Consider the following 15,101-nt stretch of genomic DNA (forward strand, 5'->3'; position numbering starts at 1 on the left):
TATTATTTACAAATCTAGACAGGGATTATTCTTATTTTAATATAAGAAACAGGTTATAAATGCCAGAGGCTACTTGGTTGAAGTTGGAACAGTGATTTGTATTTAGGATTTATTAGGTGGTAGAGAGCTGCTTGCTTCTCATCTGCAGTGTCAGCCTACTTTGACATGATAGGTGGCATTCAGATGACACACATTCCTACTTGTGTTCACTGTGTTATATGTAGTTCCCAGCAAACTAGTTGTATCTCTGCTGCTTTTTTCTTAGAAATGTGAGGGCAAGGGTAATGTTTCAGGAATAATCTTGATTATTCATGAATGATTGTTCATGAAATTGACTAATTTAATTTTCATTAGTACAAATTACGTGCAGCACACCAAAACTGAGCCGCTTTTCTAGGAGTCACAATTGTTGCTTCTGATGACTTTATTATGGCAACGTTCATTATCAGCCCTGTAGCGCTATTTAACATTCACCTTGGCATAAGTATAAAATTTGATACTCTCATGCACAGACAGATGGTCTTCTATCGGTTGCTTTCTCCCTAGCCCTAGAGCGTTCCGTGTATCCAGGCTCCATATTGAATCTTGCCTCCTCAGCACAACATAAGAGAATCTATGTTGATCACACCTTATGCGAAAATCTATGTTGATTTCTTACCACCCATTTGCCACATATCACTGTATAACTTGAAAGTCAAGAACTTCTGATTTAGAATTGCTCTTCAGATCATGCTTAATATTTTCATGGTATCAAGCAATAGCAAGAAGAGATTACACATATCAGCAGTATGCTCTAAATTTAAAAGTAATATGCTGATCTCCATAAAACAGGTGCTTGCAGGTATTTAACAACACATATTATTTTAAGCTGATAGTATGCCAGGAATAGGTGCTGGGGGATACAATGAACAAACTGGATAAAGATCTCTGTCCTTATAACATGTACATCCCAGTGATTAATGATTTACTATGAGATCATTTATAAGGTGCAACAACCAGGTAAAAAAATCTATTGTGATTTTTTTTGGTAGCAGTGTCTGAAAGCTTTGAAATTCTAAAAAAGAAAATAAAGGAATTAAAAATGTTGAAATTGGTGCATTTAGATAGTATATTATGTAAGTGACTATTTGCTAAGTATCCCAAAGGCAAGATATTAGACATCCCAGTTTAATCATTAAAAGTAAATATTTTTTATATTGACCTGATCCTTATTGAAAAGTGTACTATTTTAGTGACAGGCAGTGCAATCTCAAAATCAACAATATTCCTGTACATTGATAAGTTGATATTATATCAAATAGAAATCTCATGATAATGAGGCAGGCCAGCAGTCAAATTTTTCAGTTCTTTAGGAGCATAATTTGAAGACTTGTAAAATTAATAGGACAGTGGAAATCCAAATTTAAACATCAGACAGGTAATGTGCTGAGATAAAAAGGTTTGGGGAAGGAGATTTGGAATCATTTAAAATGAATAGGACAATTGAAATTGACCTTATTTTTAAACATCAGACTGGTAATGTGCTGTTGTTATAAAAAGTTTCACTCAGGTTTGAGTGTGGAAGCCCAATCATCACACTTAGGAATTACAAAAGAATCAAAATAGGCTTTAAAAAAAAATGCACCTGGGTACTTTTTACCCAGTAGTACCAGGCATGTGGAAATGAATGCTTTCAAGTAAAATAAGAAAGGATCACATTTCTTATTTGGGTGAATGCTTCTGATAGGCATAGCAGGAATGAATGAATGAATTTTATTCACATATATAATAAGTAAAGAACTTTACAAGATAATTTTAGATAGTGATAAGTACTGTCAAGTCAGTAAAATGGGGTCTATGATAAGTGAATTAAATATTCACTTGAATACGTAATAAATTTCTAAACTTATTGTGGCCAAAGGGCTCCTGATTCCCCTCACTACCAGCTTCTCACCAGGGGTTCTTCAATAGATTGTGAGGTCCGGGAAGCTTTTGAAGATGTTATTTGATTTGAGATATGAATGGTGAAGTATCTGTGTGCATTCCAGGTATGGAAGTGGGGAAGCTTTGGCTTTGGGGTAGAAATGAGTTTAGTGTGTTGGATACAGTCAGTATGAAATGTTGGAATGTATCCAGAGAAGAAATAGTGGTAGATGAGGCTAGAGAGGTGAAAAGGGCCTTGATCTTTTAAGGCAGAATAAAGAGATGGGATTTCACTTGAATGATGGCAGCAAGTCTGTAGAGTGTTCTAGGTCTGGGGATTGATGGCCTCATGACTATGGCTACTGTGTAGTGACTGATCGGTAGAGGCAGAAGAGGAAATGGGGAACTTTCAGAGCTGTTGTCTAGGTAAGAAGCCATAGTAGCTGTGTAGACGGAGCCTGGGCCAGATTTGACAATACAATTTGCAGACAGAGCTAAGAAGTTAAGTGTGGATTCTATGTGGAAGGCAGGAGATGAGTAGTCAAGAGTTGATTCCTAGGTTTCAGTTGAGCAACTGAATGTGTGATGGTTCAATTACTGAGATGGGGAAAATTGGAGAAGTTGGTGGTGAGCAACTGAATGTGTGATAGTTCAATTACTGAGATGGGGAAAATTGGAGGAGAAGTTGGTGAGAAGTTGGTGGCCAGAAGATACCTTTTGGCCACAATTGGTTTTATATACTTATGAGATAGTGAAGTGAGGTGGTTTAGTGGGCAGTTGAATAAATGTCTGTAGTTCAGTGGGGAGGTCAAGATTAAAATGACAAAGTAGGTGTAGGCAATGTACAGCTGACTTCAAAGCCATGAGACTGGATGAACTCCCTATAAGGGGAGGGGCTAAGTTTACTTCCTTAAATTGAGAAAGTTGGACAGGATGGTGTTTAAGGTCCTGTCTTTTCCAAAAAGTTAAATGTTTGTTGAATTTTAGAGTCTCTCTAAGAAACTTGAAGTGATGGGAATTTTTGTAAAATGCTTTAGCTTCTTTTACATCATGAAAAGGATGAATAGGAAGAAATACAGACATTTAAGTATTTGACATCTGTATTTATTCTGAAATTGCTTGTCCACAAAGCATGATATGTAACTGCGATCAGATATCCTTCTGAAAGTGAAAATAATCTCCTTCATTTTGTAAGGTTTCAGGTAAACCTGAATAGTGGTCAATGTGAACTTATTTTTATCAAAAAATTTTTACAGCGTTCTTGAGGAGTCAAGTGATACCCAAGCTGCACATATTAGAAGTGTAAAGTTAGATGTTTTCACATAGGTATTCAGCCATAGAGCTGTCACCACTAGAGATAATAGACATACTTGTCATCCCAACAGTTTCTTTGTACCCTTCAGTACTGTCTCCCTCCTGCCTCTGATTCACAGGCAACCACTGATAAGCTTTTTGTAACTGTAGATTACTTTTTATTTTCCAATTTATATATTATATAAATAGAATCATACAGTAGGAACTCTTTTTTTCTGGCTTTTTTCATTAAACGTGATTATTTTGAGATTCATCCATGGTGTTTTCTGTGTCAATAGTTCATTTCCTTTTACTTGCTAAGTAATATTCTATTGTATGGATATACCAGATTCATTTTTCAGTCATTATGAAGTTACGCTACCTTATTTTTCCTTTCAGGTCTCCTGATTTGCTGGTATCATTTGTAACCCCAAAAATTTGAGACAGGTCTCAGTTAATTTAGAAAGTTTATTTTGCCAAGTTTGAGGATGCATGCTTCTGAGACAGCCTCAAGAAGTCCTGATGACATGTGCCCAGGGTGGTTGGGACACAGCTTAGTTTTACACACTTTAGGGAGATGTGAGACATTAGTCAACATATGTAAGAAGTCCAATGCTTGTGTCAGGAAAGGTAGGACAACTTGAAGCAAAGCAGGAAGGAGGCTTGAAGCTGGAAGGAGCTTCTGGGTCACAGATAGGTAAGAGAGAGGAATGCTTACATTCTTTGAATTTTTGATTAGCCTTTCCAAAGGAGGGAATCGGCTATGCATCTATCTCAGTGACAGGCAGGTTTTCCCTAAGCAGTTTCCAGATCAGCTTTTCCCTTTAGCTTAGTGATTTAGAGGCCCCAAGATTTATCTTCCTTTGACAAACCTAAGACACTAAAAATGTGAGTACATGTGCACAAAGACACACTCCAAACTCTCTTCATAGAAGGGCTTGTTCTTGTATTCATCCCCCTTCATCCTGTTCAGGGATGAGATCCTGGCTTTCGTTTCCCAGAGCAAGCTTGACGGTGTTGTGGATAGGAAGCAGGCCCACCCTGTCTAGGTGTCTGTGTTCTGTGTGATTTTTGGTGGCTGTGTGTATGTTGTTGAGCTTTATTTTTTATCTGGATTGTGTTTGTCAAGAGGTTGCCTGAAATAAAACTGAAGCTTCATAGTTTAGTCTTTAGTTGTGTTTCATAATTTAGCAGTTATAGATTCAGTTAATCTAGTATTTCTGATTTCACAAGGAAGTATAATAAATTTTTTCTCAGTTAATAGGAATTTTGTATGGTTGGTTAAGACAGAGATCAAAATGAGACAAACACTCATTCAAGTGGTAAGTAGATGCTTACCTTTAATCTCCGTGGTGTCTTGATTAAATCACTTGCTTTCTGCTTCTGTTTCTGTGCATTTGGAAAAGTTCTCTGCTTTTTGGTTCCTGTGGATGATCTGAGAACACACTTGGGGATTTGTGAGTTAATCACACTCTGGCTGTTTTTAACATCATGAGTTTACCATGGAGTTTAAGGATGTCTGGGCTCTCTGTGCTGTTATCTGGGGTTGTTTGAGGAGGAATAGAGGCTGTTGCATCTGAGGGCTATAGACTGTCCTGGCAGAACAGGGCTTCTCACTGGCTAAGCCGAGTGTGTTTGGTTTATGTGGCATTAGAATGTGCCACTGGCTGTACAATTCAGGAGACAAGTAATAGTCCTGAGAGCGTAATGTCAAATAAATCTCTCTACTTGGTGTTCTTATGATGCTTGCTCTCTACGTAGTGTAAGACTTAGTAATCTGTCATTTGTGTTCTTCATTTAAGTGTCCTCTTACTGGCCTGTAATTGTTGTGAGTGCAGGGACAACCATATTTGTGTTCATCCATTGTACTTACACAGGAAATACTTACTGAATGTTGAATAAGATGTCTTTATGCTTCTTGTATTTATTTTACATTTGTAGTTAGGGTTTCTAATAGTAGCAATTAATAGAGGAAATTTGGAAGGTAAATATGAACTGTTTTATTAGTCTGCTCTCCTTGACTTTAAGCAAACTGTTGAGGCATGATTCTCCCCCCCCCCCCCATTTTTTCTTCCAGTGAATGAAAAGCACATATGGAGCCAGGTCTTCCACTCAGGGATTGGTAGGAATGCATAGATGAATAAAGTTGTTCTCAAGCCTTAAGAAGCTCACAATCTAAAGGGAAAGTCACACTTATAGGCCAGTGACAATTGAATATAAGCACTTAGAGAAATAATTTGAAAAATTTTGGGAACCCAGAAAGTATGAATGAAGGTTTTTGTTTGTAGCTTGAGGACCTGGGTGGAAGTGACAGCATTAAGTGAAACAGGAGATCTAGGAGGAAATGCAGATTTGGTAGGATGATGAGACATGTTGGCGTGTAAGTGCAGTAAGGAATTTAGTTTTGGATGGTATTAGTTAGAATTTTCTGCGGGATGTTATATTTCTAGGCAATTTGTAGATTTTTACACTGTTTTATAAAAAACTCTTTCCCCAGTTGGTAGCTCTGAATTCTTCTTCAGTATTTATGGGAGGTCATATTCTTGAATTCGATGTTCTGCATTATCTTACCAAAGATGACTCTACCAGTAGTGAAGCCAACAAGGAAAAAGATCTGCTGCTCTGGGTATCTAAAAGATCACTTCATCTTGGTACTTAAGGGACTGCCTGATTCTTTGTGTGGCTGTAGAGCATTCACTCCATCGACTGAATGTAACATGCTTTAGTAGTCCCCGCCACTTTTCCTGTTATATCAGTGCTGAAGTACATGATACATACATGTAAATACATCATCTCCCACATTTCCAAATTGTTCTCCATTAATATTTTATCAGTATATACCTCCACCAACAAGGTTTTAGTGTGTCTGTTTCCTTATACACTCAACTGTACAGAATGCTACTAGAGTTTATCTGATTGGTGAAAGTGTTATTTTATTCTGATTTTTAACTTAGATTTCTCTTACAGAGTTTGGGCATCTTTTCATGTGAATGAGTCATTTGTTATTCTTTTTCTGAGAGTTCAGTGATCCTGTATGCTACCTATTTTTGTATTATATGATTACTGTTTTATTATTGATATGTAGGAGCTTTAGATACATTAAGGAAATTAGCTCTTGGCAGTATGACTTACACTGTTGCTTTTGTTTGTCCTTTGACTTTGCTTACTGTGTTTTGCCATGAGGGAATTTTTTATATTTATGTAATGGAATTATATCCAATTTTAAAAATTGCTTTCAAATTTTGTCTTACACTCAAAACATTTCAGATACTACATTTATAATATTCTGAATACCCATTATATGTTTGGATTTATCTTGGGAATTCCAGTTACATTTTATTGATCTGTTTATCTGCTCATCATTCTAGCTTTAAAAAAAATTGTTCTAGTCTCTGAAAGGGCAATCAATCCACCCTCATTACAAATTTATTGGTTGTCTCACATGTTTATAGTTCTCTATTAATTTTTAAAATAATTTTGTTTTGAAAAAGCCTATTGACATTTTTATTGCATGGACTTAATGATGAAAATAAGGAGAAATGAACATCTTTACGATTCTAAGTCTTCCTATCCAAGAAAGGTGTGCTTTTCCATTTATTCAAGTGAAGCTCTTTGAGAGGGGTATCTGCTTTGGACAGTTATATAAACCTCTGTTTTCATTACAGCCATTAAATATTTTTTGAGTCCATTTATTATAGTACCTAGTGTTACTATAACTAATACATAAGATTTAATAAAATACTAAAAAGCCAGTATTTGTGTGACCACCCTGGGCAAAAGTAGAATATTACTAGCCCACAAAGGTTCTCTGTCTGTCACTATTGTAACCTGTTCTCTCCTTTCATAGGCAACAGTCTAGTGACTTCAATGGCAATCACTACTTTCATGTTCTTTATAGTTTTATCAATGTTGTAGGTATTCCTAAACAAATGGTTTATTACTTGCTTTATGGAACTTCTGTGAAATAGATTTATATGTTATCATGTATTCTTCTGAATTGATGCAAGAGATGTATGGTTTCTTCTGCACAACATTATGTGTTGAATTCAGTTCATATTTTTGCAAGAAGTTATAGTTCTTTCACTTTCATTTTTCTGTGTAGTTTCTTACTGTGTGGATATACCACTATATATTTAGCCATTTTGCTGTTAGTTTTTTTTCTCATTTGGCTATGATGAACAACATTGTGTTGAATATTCTTGTACATGTATCTCGTACCCCATGTTAGACATGTGGGTATTGGAGTGGTTGGTCATGGATAGGACTATTTTCAATACTGTAAGAAAATACTGAGGTTTTCTCTAAAGTAGTGTTTGGTCATGTGTGAGAAATCTCATTGCTCTGCATCATAGTCTGTCTTGGTATTGTGAGACTTAAAATTTTTGACAACCTAGTGGGTGTATAATAGTGTCTTATTTCTGTTTAATTTGTGTTTTAAAGATTTTAAAAGTGGTTCTTTCCTTTGCCTTTGGGCCCTTTCCTCTCCAGTTAACTTTGAGGTTGGTTTGTGGCCAAGAGCTTTGCTGATGAGGACACTTGTTTTCTAAACATAGCTACACAGAGTTTTGCCTGGGAAATTTACAAAGAATCCCAACTCCCATTTCAAACTTGGAGAATAAAAAGTTTTGGAGCTAGTATCCAAGAATCTATTTCTAACTAGCTGTCTGAGTGATTATTACACAGCTAGACTTAGATAGATTCCAGCACAGGGCCCTTGAAACTGAAGGTTGTTCTGTCTGTCTATACTATTTTTTCCAAGTCTGTTGTGTATTTAGCACTTAAAACACACCTGTATTTGTAATAGTCACATACAAGTGCTCATGGCCCCATATGGCTAGCGGCTATTATATTGAACAGTGCAGATCTGTTTAGAAAATTGCTTAATGATCAGAGTGTATATTATGGTATGCATTTTAAACTTTGATATGCAATTTGATCTTTGGCATCAGGTTCATGCCTCCCCACTCCCTTCCCATCAAAGCAGGGCCTGACCAAGACTGACCATTCACCATTCATCTTGGGAGGGAGTAGTTAAAACTGTAAGTATGTTATCCAAGATCCATTTATATTATTAAAAAGATAACATTAGAATATATTTTGTATTCCATCAGTAGAGATGTGGATATAATAATGGATTTTTTTTTTGGCTGCTTTTATTTATTTGTTGAAGGTTGTAATCACTTTGAGCTATCTTGAAACTTAAAGCTTTTTTAGTTTAAATTACATTAATTTTTGACTTCTTGTAGAATGCTTAATTCTGATGTAGAGGTAATTTACAAGCTTTTGTTGGGCATATGTGACTGTTGTTGGGCATGTGGCTAGAGGCTATCATATTGAACAGCAATATGCTTCCAATGTGTCAGAAAATTGCTCAATAATGTAGAAGTGTATCGTTTGATAGGGATTTTGAACGTGCCAGAAACTTTCTTCTCATGTTCCTGTAAGAGAGATTAGGCATAAATAGGTAGAGAAAATATACAATTTATTGTAGAGACAGGATGTGAATTTGTATCATTTTTACATTTTCTCAGCCACACTTTAAAGTGTAAGCACCCTTAGTAAAAATAAGAAAATGGTAATATCAGGTTCAACTTTGGAGCTAAAAGGAAAACTCTGTAAGATGGAAAGCCCAGAGGTTGATCTCACATGAGCATTGAGGATAACTTAGATTTTGTGAAATATAGTGACAGTTGTTTATTATAAATTTATACATATACACACACACACATATAAGCCATACCTTTGTGTTAGTCTTAAGGGCAAAAAACTTCCCTTTCAATTTTGGAGGTACACTCCTGTGTTCTCTCACTATTTCTCTCTGTCGTGCGTGCGTTTGCCTCCTCAGGACTTCCCCACCCATAAAACGATGATTAAGATACTTTTGTTTGGGAAAATTTCACATTGAAGACTTTTCAGAACAGTTATTTGAATGTCTGGGTGTATGTATCTTTCCACCTTTTCTGGTGATGTAACAGTTTTGACTTCCCCATCTGAACTACTTACAGAATTTTTCCTGTTATGATTGATGCTGCTGCCTCTTCCTAGAGCCCCTGCCATGGTCTGACTGTCCTTATCCTTCACAGCCCAGTTATAAGGCCCACTGCCAGGTATGCTTTTGGGAGGCCCCCTTACCCCCATCCCCACCACCAACCCGCTTCCGGTCAGGGAATTGGCTGCTTTTCCTCTGGGTTGCTCCTAGGTCTTTGCTTTAGCTAGCATTTAATAAGTTGTACTCCAGCTTTGTGTCTTTGACTTCCTCCCCTTGTTCTTTCAGAACCACATCTTCATATCTCCTATACAGTTACCTGGCAGTTACCGGATAAATGTATGACTTTAAGCTTCATGACTTTACATAGGTCACTTAAGCACCGAGACCTAGTCTCCCGATCTATAAAATGTGGCTTTCTGCCTCTTGACTGTCACTAAGGTCATCAATAAAGTTGCAATTGCCAAATCAGATGACTGACTTTGGACTTTCTGTCCTATTACATGAGACATTGACTTCTGCTTCTTGACCTCCCAACCCCCAGTTCTGCTCATTGTTACACTTCTTAGAAGATTGATCCTCTGTTGCTCTTGGTGCTTGGCCTTGGATGTGTCCTTTGCAGGTCTTTAGGATTCTGCCCTACATCTTGTCTTTCCATAGCTTTCCTTCAGCTGTGTTCATTACTTCCAGATTCACATCTGTCTTGATGGCTCCAGACCAGTCTTCCCAAAATGCATGTGAAGTGTGCACACGTGTCCCTGGGTGCACTCAAACTAAGCATACCCAAGGTGGAATCATTCCTCCCCTGGAACTACTCTCTCCCCCTGCATTTCCCAATCTTGATAAGGGTTGTCATCATCCATGAACGTTGCCATTTCTTAATTCCCCTCATCTGGCGACCAGTCCTGACAGATCTAGTCCCAAGTACTCTTTGAATCAGTCCTCTCTTCCATCCACTAGCAGCTCCAGGTCTCCTCCTTTTTAAAAAAAAATTTTTATTGCACTTTAGGTTCTGGGGTACATGTGCAAAACATGCAGGATTGTTGCACAGCTACACACATGGTGATGTGGTTTGCTGCCTTCTTTTCTCAAGGGGACTGGAACGGCAGCCTCCTGACCTGCCTCTGCACATTCAGTGTCCATTCCTTCCTTTGTGGAAGCAGAGAGCCAGTCACATCACTTTCTTATTTTAAAAATCTTCAATGGTTTTGTCATCATTACGGACTCAAATGCCTTAGTGTGGCATACAAAGCACCTCACTTCTGAATCATCCGCCTTCCAGCCTCATCTTCAAAGATCCCTTCCCACTGTGCTCATTTGCACCATCATGGCCAAGTGCTTCCTTCATTAGAATGCACTTTCCATTATTGTCCAACACAGTGGTTCTCACATGTTGAGGATTATGCGAACCTGTGTTTTATTTTTTAATATATACTTTCCGGCCTATTCCTCCCAAAATTTTGATTTGGTATCTGGAGTGAGGCGTGTTGTCATTTCCTTTATCTGAAAGGTGACACTGTTGAAAAGAAGTGATTGCAAAATTTTTATAAAATTCTACATATATGTTGTCCTAGAATGCTTCTAAGTAATTACTCTGTTTTGTAGTGTAAAAATACACAGAAATTGAAAGTGGGAGGGAAAGCAGCTCCTTCAGTGGTTGTAGAGATCAGCTGGAGTGGAACCTGCTGCTCTGACCCAGTTTGCTTGCCATGTACCCTTTCAGGCTTTCCTTTGTGAGACATGGTTTCACCCTGTCTCAAATTCCTCAAGCAATCCTCCCATCTCAGCCTCCCAAGTAGGTAGGCATCGCTACACTTGGCTATGTTTTTAATTTGTGTGTGTGTGGCAGGGGATGGGTAGAGACAGGGTATCTGTATGTTGCCCAGGCTGGTCTCAAACTCCTGGGCTCCAGCAATCCTCCCACCTAAGCCTCCCAAAGTGCGGAGATTACAGGTATGGGCCACCACACACACTCACCCTCTCCATCTACTTTATTTTATTTTGAGATGGAGTCTAGCTCTGTTGCCCAGGCTGGAGTGCAATGGTGCAATCTAGCTAATTGCAACCTCTGTCTCCCCGGTTCAAGTAATTCTCTCCCTTAGCCTCAGAGTAGCTGGGATTACCGGGGCCCACCACCACACCTGTCTAATTTTTTGTATTTTTAGTAGACATGGGGGTTTCACCATCTTTGTCAGGCTGGTCTTGAAATCCTGAGCTCCTGATCCACCCGCCTCTGCCTCCCAAAGTGCTGGAATCATAAGCATGATGCCACAGTGCCCAGCCTACTTTATTTTATTTATTTATTTACTTACTTACTTAACTTACTTAACTTATTTATGAGAGAGAGTCACTTCCCTTCCTGATCCCCTAGGCTGCAGTGCAGTGGTGCTACCTTGGGTTCACTGCAGTCTCCAACTCCCCATTTCAAGCAATTCTCCTGCCTTAGTCTCCCAAGTAGCTGGGATTACTGGCATGCACCACCATGCCCAGCTAACTTTTCTAATTTTAGTAGAGAAGGGGTTTTGCCATGTTGGCCAAGCTGACTAAAACTCCTGACCTCAAAGGATGTACCTACCTCAGCCTCCCAAAGTGCTGGGATCACAGGTGTGAGCCACTGCACCCAGCCAGGAAAAATCTTCTTAAAGATGCACGTATGCAGTAAAATGCATATCACAACACAAATGTTGCACCGGTTGATCTGTGTCTTAAGCCTGAGGTAGGGAAGTTTGGTAGGTGGAAGTTACTTGCCATCTCCTTTCTCATAGCATGGCACATGGAAGAGAAGATTTTGGCTTTAGCACTTCACTGTGAGTGTCCTGCTTATTCCATGGCCATGGGCCTTTAGTACCAAATTTACTTGAAAACCTTGTGAAATTATTTATGCAGAAAGAATGAATGAGGAATCTTGGGTAATGGGAAAGCAACCTGCCAGTTTTGCAAAAACTCCAACATGGGTGGTTTATAACTAATTGGAAAAACATGTCTCACATCAGTTGACTTAATCCTTTTTGCAGTGCTGGGGGCCTTGAGCGTTCCCAGAAGGTTTAAGGAGCATAATCAGCTCCCAAGGTTGTCAACACAGTGACAAAAAAGGATAGAGGGCTCTGCCTGCCTCTGAGGGTCCTTCAGTCATGGCCAGCTCTGTCTAGGGGAGCAAAGACTCTGTCCTCAGCCTTCCTGGCTATGGCAGGGGCATGGGGTTGAGAGAGCCGAGTGTGGGCACTTGTTCTGGCTGGAAACTTAGGCTTCAAAACAAGGTTCCAGAGGCAGTTTGAGACCCAAACAGAAGAAAAAGATGGCCAATGTTGATACTCTCAGAGCGGAGAGTCCCAAACTGTCTGATTGTAAGTGCAGTGTTGGGTCCTTACATACTTCTACAAAGTTATTTTCACAGAAGTCAGTAAACCCACTTTCTCTTCCTCATTGGAGTTCTCTGGAAAAGAGTGTTCCCAGGGACAGATGATCTGACAGGGCCACGGCCCCACCAGTGTCCTTAAGAAGGAAAGCTCTGTCAGCAGAGAGAACCTCAGCCCTGGCTGATTACACAGGCTACACTAGGCTGGGATCTGCAGATACCAACAGCCTGCCCTGAGGCTCCAAAGTCAGAGAGGCCCGGTCGGTCCCGGTCGTGGCTTTCCTAGCCAGTCTCAGTCCCTGGCTTCATCTCTTGGTGGGCTGATCCGATGTTGTTTGTGAGATGGAGCAAATGGCATTGCTCCTACCCCGACCAGGGTGCTGTCAGGTTAAAATTCAACACGGGAAGCACCTTCCCCCGACACCCATGGACCAAGAGGTGATGCTATTAGAGTTATATGGGTTTGTGGTTTCCCCTTACTGTTTCCACTTCCTTCCTGAAGCTCTGCAAAAGGCTTCATGGGAAAGGAAGGGTCTTTCAGATGCCTGAGTGCAGCTGGGAATGGCTGTTCCCAGTTAGCCAGGCTGGTTGGAGCCCAGGGTGAGTTGGCTGCGTTGTGGGTTTGAACCGCCAGAGCCACTGAGGCACAGCTGGCCCAGCCAAGTGCTGCCAACCATCCTGCAAATGCCACCATTGCTTATGCCTGGGAGACGTTCCGGCATTGACCAAAAGGGTTGCTGGGTCTTGTCCTGTTCAGGACAGGGCACTGAAGAGTGATCTATTATCATACTCTAAGGACAGATCTGGGTCCTGTGCCTCCCAGGAACCCCAAACACAGAATGCCCATGACAGGACCCCAGGCCATGGGCACAGCCCCTCTTGTTTGTATTAATTATGCACTTATGTGAAATGCACCCGCTCTTGAAGAGGGGGACAGCCAGTGATTAAAACAGTTGAGGGCATGTCACCAGGCTATTTCAGGCTCCATTAGGAAATGGCTCTGAGAGGGTTACTTTAGAGCAAGGGAAAGGTCTCCCTGTTGGCAGGGCTCTGTGCCTGGCCAGGTCATTACTTTAAATCCTGACCTATTTCAGCCACCCAATAATCTTCATTAAGTGGCTCTGAAGTAGGAACTGCTACTTAATTTGCATGGATTCACACAAAACAAAAATCGATAATTTTCAGAAATTAAGATTCAAGTGGGCTGGGCACAGTGACTCACACCTGTAATCCCAGCACTTTGGGAGGCCGAGGCTGGTGGATCACGAGGTCAGGAGTTCGAGACCAGCCTGACCAACATGGTGAAATCCTGTCTCTACTAAAAGTAAAAAACTGGACATGGTAGTGGGCACCTGTAATCCCATCTACTTAGGAGGCTGAGGCAGGAGACTCACTTGAACCCTGGAGGTGGAGGTTGCAGTGAGGCAAGATCACGCCATTGCACTCTAGCCTGGGTGACAGTGAGAGACTATGTCTCAAAGAAAGAAAAAAGAAAAAAAGGTTAAAGCAGCAGAGCCTTCAAGCAAGTGTTAGGGACCCTTCTGAGCACAGGGCCCTGGCTGTGTAGTTTGGACACTGGCCCAGGTCTGGAGACAGTGCAAGGCAGGCAGCTGGCCTGCACCATGTGGGTGAAATGTGTCACTCTGCCCTTTGCTGGGGTGTATGGGGACCTTTTCTAGGCTGTTGGCCTGGGCAGGGCTGATGACATGAACGGGGCTTATCCAGGTCTGGGCTGAACATGATACACTGGGACAAGTTAAAGGGAGAGGGATTGGAGCGGGGTGCTCCAGGGAGCATCATCTGTGTACAACAGGAAGTCCCTGAGCTTGGACACATGACTTAATCATCTGTCACAAGGTTCAGAGCACAACCCAGAAGCCAGGCAGTGATGCATTGAAACTGTCACTACCCAAGTTAGCATTTTCCTGTATCATTAAAAAGTGTTTTATAGATAAGAGGTCTCGCTGTGTTGGCCAGGATGGTCTCAAACTCTTGGTCTCAAGTGATCCTCCTGCCTTGGCCTCCCAAGGTGTTGGGATTACACTCCAGAGCCACTGCCCCTGGCCTCCAACACTGTTTGAAAATTTTTGATATATCTGTGATTTTTTTATTATACCTGTTTTGTTAACTTCCATTAGAGAAAATTAACCTGGCCAGGTGAGGTGGCACACGCCTGTAATCCCAGCACATTGGGAGGTTGAGGTGGGCAGATAACATGGCATTTCTCCTGTGAGAGTTTGAGACCAGTTTGGACAACATGGTGAAACTCTGCCTGTACTAAAAAGACACAAATTAGCCAGGCATGGTGATGGGTGCCTTAATCCCAGCTACTCAGGAGGCTGAGGCAGGAGAATCTTTTGAACCCATGAGACGGAGATTGCAGTGAGCTGAGATTGTGCCACTGCACCTCTGCCTGGGCCACAGAACAAGACTCTGTCTCCAAAAAGAAACCTTCAAAGTCAGACTGTTGTCACTGCCAGGTGACCTTACTAATCACTAACCATAGGCGTACAAGGACAAATGAAATGAGGGCAAAATAATTTATGCCTTGTTTTCTTTGCCTTT

General features: G+C 40.5%; 1 pseudogene; it reads right to left on the reverse strand.

Moving 5' to 3' along the window:
- Positions 1-1,505: 1,505 nt before the first annotated feature.
- On the reverse strand, positions 1,506-1,597 carry LOC116564604 (annotated as a pseudogene).
- Between the last annotated feature and the right edge of the window lie 13,504 nt (positions 1,598-15,101).

Source organism: Sapajus apella, unplaced genomic scaffold, assembly GCF_009761245.1.
Source record: "Sapajus apella isolate SASKATOON/1434 unplaced genomic scaffold, GSC_monkey_1.0 scaffold37, whole genome shotgun sequence".
NCBI lineage: Eukaryota > Metazoa > Chordata > Mammalia > Primates > Cebidae > Sapajus > Sapajus apella.